The sequence below is a fragment of the Anthonomus grandis genome, chromosome 22 (genome assembly GCF_022605725.1).
Source record: "Anthonomus grandis grandis chromosome 22, icAntGran1.3, whole genome shotgun sequence".
In the NCBI taxonomy this organism is placed as follows: Eukaryota; Metazoa; Arthropoda; class Insecta; order Coleoptera; family Curculionidae; genus Anthonomus; species Anthonomus grandis.
The window spans coordinates 1,220,678-1,225,648 of record NC_065567.1 but is presented as its reverse complement, the minus strand read 5'-3'; the positions used below and the strand labels follow the sequence as shown (position 1 = coordinate 1,225,648).

Sequence of the window (4,971 nt, the reverse complement as noted above, 5' to 3'; positions counted from 1 at the left end):
TTCTATCAAAATATCTAACGAAAAATGGACACTTCTAGTGTACAAAGACTTAAGTGAAATTAAGCAAGCCATTGTAAATAACGATAAGATTTTGAAAGAATTGCAAGATTCATTTATTTACGTCCAGGAACCCAGATTAATCGCATTTCGAGCGGAAATACAAACACACGTTAGTCTTCTTAGACAAATTTCTGATTCAGTAAATATTAAGCAAAGAGAAATCTTTGCGGGTACAAAAAAATACGCTTTTAGGGAAAAACGAGGACTTGCAAACGGCATTGGCACCGTTTGGAAATCCATAACTGGAAATCTGGACGCCTCCGATGGCGAATATTTTAATAATTGTATAAATAAAGTTACTGAAGGTGAATATCAACTAGAAAATTTACTAAAAAACCAAATCTCTGTCACTACATCAAGACCAAACATTTAATAGAGATCTCGAGGAAATCCATAAGTCAATATTTAATATTAGCAATACTTTTTCATTTTACGAAGCTCAGGTTAAAGTTTTAGATATTTGTGAGTCACTAATGGAAAGTCCTTTTTATAAAATTCACTTAATGACCTCTTAAACGCCATAGCTTTCGCGAGATTAAAAATGCTGCACAGCTCTATTATCACACCCAAAGACTTAATCAATGCATTGCAAGAAATTTCACAAACATTAAGAAAAAATAATCTTCCTTTACCTACTTACTCATCATCTGTTGCTCAGTATATCGACATAATAGGTCTTGAAGCCTATCAAACTGACACACGAATAGTTTTTATCTTAAAGATACCTCTGGTTGAACCAAAAACTTACACTTTATATCATCTTTATACCACCCCCATTTTTGATAATCGAACAGAACTTCACCACGTAATACCAAATTGCCAAAAATATATCGCGCAGAACGATGATTTGATGCTCTACATCTCGTTGTCAAATATGAAAAACTGCAAACCACTAGCCATCCATCAAAAAATCTGTTCCGATGTTCTGCCTTATCCAATAGATAGCGAAGCCATTTGTGAAGCGCAGCTGCTCAAAGGACCAAGTCACCTCCCAAAAACCTGTCAAGTTTCTCTACTTTTGGCACAAGGATATAACGTCAAAAAAATTGATCTAAATCTTTGGCTAATCACAGTTTCCAATCCGTTACCAATAACGATAAAGTATGAAGGAAAAGAAGTAAAGACGATTATAATCCAAATTAACTCGCTCCTAAAACTCCAACTTTACTGCAATGGTTTCGTAGGAGTCACAAGAATCCAAGCAAAACGTAACATAGATAGAGATCAAAATGTCACCTACAAAAATCACCAAGTCATGGTTCCTTACAAATGCTGTCAAAACATTCCCGAGAAAATAAAGATTCCAGATCTGAAACCGATAAAGCTAATTAACCTAGACATAGAAGACCTTAACATAGCGTAGCATCAACTGAACCAGTATTCAGAAGAATAAGAGAAAACGATGAGAAAACCATTTATCGAGAAACATCAATCTTGGTTCAAAATTTCTTTAATGAATCTAATTTCAGTCCTAATTGGTCTTTATGTCCTGATAAAGTGTCGTCGACGCAGGAGACTGTTACCTAGCATTTCCATGGGTCCAACAGATGACGATTTCCCATCACCGTCGAGACCGCATCCCAAAGTATCTACCAGACTGAAACTAAGTCGAATCTTACCAAAAAGAAGACCATCGATCCATCCCGAAGATGACGAAGAAGACAATAAGGAGACTCCATTTTAATATTAAGAATATCAATCTTATTATTTTATTATTTTTATTTTGTATTTACCTAGTGTTAGTTAGACTTTATTTTATAATTTAATTTTAAGAAAAACTTAATACACGGTATTAACTTTTTAGTAAAAGAGGGAATTGTAATATGCGATTATATTGAGCTTATGTAACAGGTCACGATCCCACGGTGTCGCAATAGCAACGACCGCCGGAACTTACTCAGCATATTTGGAAATATGGAATTTACCGTGAGATATGCCAATTAAGCAATCAATTTTAAATATAAATAGGATGTTTTCCAATAAAAAGCACAGTAGTATTATAATAAATTTAAGCACGTTACTCTGTCCGTTTAATTTTTGAATAAATATAATTTAAAGTAAAAATATTGTTTTTAAAAATATAAAAGAGTTTTTCAAGTTTTAACATATATTTTGCAAATTGGAAGGGATTTAACTGAAAAACAACTTAAAAAGAAAATCCAAAATATAAAGACCGAGTTGAAGAAAAAGACGGACAAAACTGCAACGGGAAATAAGAAAATTGGCGCTAATGGAAGGACAAAACGGACGAAAACCCTGCTTTTCAAAAAGTACCAGGTATAAAATAAAAAAAATGTAAAAAATCCAGTAATATGTCATTTTAGGGATTTTTGGGTATGAAGATTTTGATTTTAGATGCCACTGAATATTTTAGAAAATGGACGAGGATAGGGAGGGAATAAAATTAAAAAAAAAAAAAAAACATTTTTTCGTATCAAATATCGAGTAATATGTCATTTTAGGGGTTTTTGGTTATGCATATTTTGATTTCACACCCCACTGAATATTGGGGGGAGAAACATTTAATATGAAGTTTTATAAGTTTTTCTTAAGGTAATATTTTTGGGCTAAATGAATCTAGTTCTACTAATTATTTTACGAGTCCATCATCAAGGTCGAAACTTAAAATATGATGTGTGTCGTTTTATAAGTACTAAGGGAGGGTTAGGTACTCAAACACTGATGTGGAAGTATTAATTGAATTTGCAGCGGTTTTTTTTTCGCTGAATAGTATAAATTACTGTTTTGCTGCTATTTGATCCAAAAAAATTGTTTCAGGAGCAATATCTGTGGAACAACCTCAGCCATCAACGTCCAAAACTGAAGAATTTATTCCACCTCCACCTCATGTTCGGCGTTTACCTGATAAGTGTCCAGTTACCAAAAAATCCAAATTTAAGGAAACAGACGAAACCTCAAATTTGTCCGATACTGAGCTTCAACGACTGGTATTGTTGGAACAGCTGGAACTAATAAGGGTTCAAAAGGAAAAGGAAAAATTATTGTTGGAAAAAATACAAAAAGAAAATGGAGATCAATTTGTAGAAATAAATAATGTGTTGTTCAGAAAGTTGTAACTAAAGGAATAAATTGTTTTCGTTGTTAACGTTTTTAAATTAATGAACTTTACTCAGATTAAGGTACCAACTTACATCTAAATTTAACTAAAAAAAATCAGAATAATGAAAACCATAAAATATAACATTATACAGTGTGGCCCATTGAAAACTTTCTAGAAGATGTTTAGACTTGAAGAATTTCTAATATTTATGCTGAAAAAGTTGTTGTCGAAAAAATCCTCCTTCAAGTTTCTTGTTTATTTTACTTATTACGTATTAATATTCATGTTGTCTTTTTATATTATATAGTGCGTTTTTTTAATGCAGTACATAGGATTTTACATGTCAAAATGTCAAGTGCATGTTAGGCACATTTCTACTGTAGTTGAAAAATTGACACATTGGCCAAGTTTGGGCTCTTAGCAGCATACCACTCCCAGCTCTTAGAATAAAAATGCTTAAATTTATTCTAAAAATGAATTCAAAAATTTAAAAATCGACTCTTTTGAAATACCCCGTACAATACATGACCACCGGCTACAGACATTCATTAGTTGTCAAATGTTTTGACATAACAACAAATAAAAGCTCAATTTTTAAAATTATTTATTAAAAAATTACTCTTGTTTATACGATTGGAGTAAGATTGAAGATTGTATCAGTCTCATACCAGGAAATGGCAAATGTATTTACTGGCTTTTATATCCAGATCGCCCCGTTCTACGCAAATCAATTAGAACGTATGTAGTAGAAAGAATATCAATAAGTTGTAGAAAGATTTCTTTTAAGAGTAAACAAAAACCCTTCGTCAAATTTACGGTCCTTAAAAGAATGTGATGTAATTTGTTCCTGAAGTAGCTGCTTAAAAGCATTAAAATACAAATTATTAATTTAATTTCTTTATTTTTTTTTATATGGATTTATTTTTACTAAAATAAATGCTTATTTTGTTAAATAAATTTCGTTTTTGACATCATTTAAGTCACCTTTTTGACATTGTCCATGTAATGATGAAATAGCTGGTATTAAATCAATATACAAGGCTATTAAAAAGTGTTTGTTTTCTAAGATTAAATTTGATTTTTCTGAAAATCTAGCTAGTTTTTAAGAAGAAACTAAAGCTTGTTATGTTTCTAGAGATCTAAACTTTGCCTATGTGAATTTTGGTCTGCATAGGCTTAGTAAAAATAAACTTAACATGCACTTGAAATTTTAACATGTAAAATCCTATGTACCGCATTAAAAAAAACGCACTTTGTAGTGCAAGTTAGTTATCTAAATCTGAATCACTCTACAAATTACTATTAGGTAACTGATTAATGTGTGTCAATTATTAATATTGCATTGTAAGCAATATTCTTTTGTAACACCAATTGGGGTTACTAGGCTGCCTAGTGATAGTCAGTCGAGGTACAAAATACGTATGCAAAACATGAGGTTGTTTCTTTTGACACCTTTGGAGCCTTACGTGATTGGACCATTACATGGCGACCCTGCCCTAAAAGATATCATTTAGCTAAAAAAAAAGGCATTAAAATGGGAAAGATCAGTTCAAAACACGCCGAAGTAACAAGTACGGGCGACGTGAACTCAAATTTTATTGTCGACGAAAGTGCCATCGCGGTTCCCACAGACATAAGAGTTTTAATGTATATAACGCTAGTATTATTAGCGGTAATAGTGTTTCTAAAAGTGCGAAAATCATACCGAAGGACCTAAAAAGAGCCTTTCACGTAGCATGGCGCTTCGTACCCAAGCGGGTGAAGTGTAGTGTACAATGGATGGTATCATAAACTATGTGTTCAGTCCAGAAAATGCAAGTATTACAAAAAAAAAAGGCAGCCGAATGGTA

The 4,971-nt window shown here is 32.3% G+C and overlaps 1 long non-coding RNA gene across 1 annotated transcript; it reads left to right on the top strand.

Annotated features, from left to right (window-relative positions):
- Nucleotides 1-1,923: 1,923 nt before the first annotated feature.
- LOC126748143 (uncharacterized) lies at nt 1,924-3,162 on the top strand. The gene is made up of 2 exons (XR_007664643.1): nt 1,924-2,337; nt 2,839-3,162. It is a non-coding gene; the product is annotated as an uncharacterized LOC126748143 (long non-coding RNA).
- Nucleotides 3,163-4,971: the final 1,809 nt, after the last annotated feature.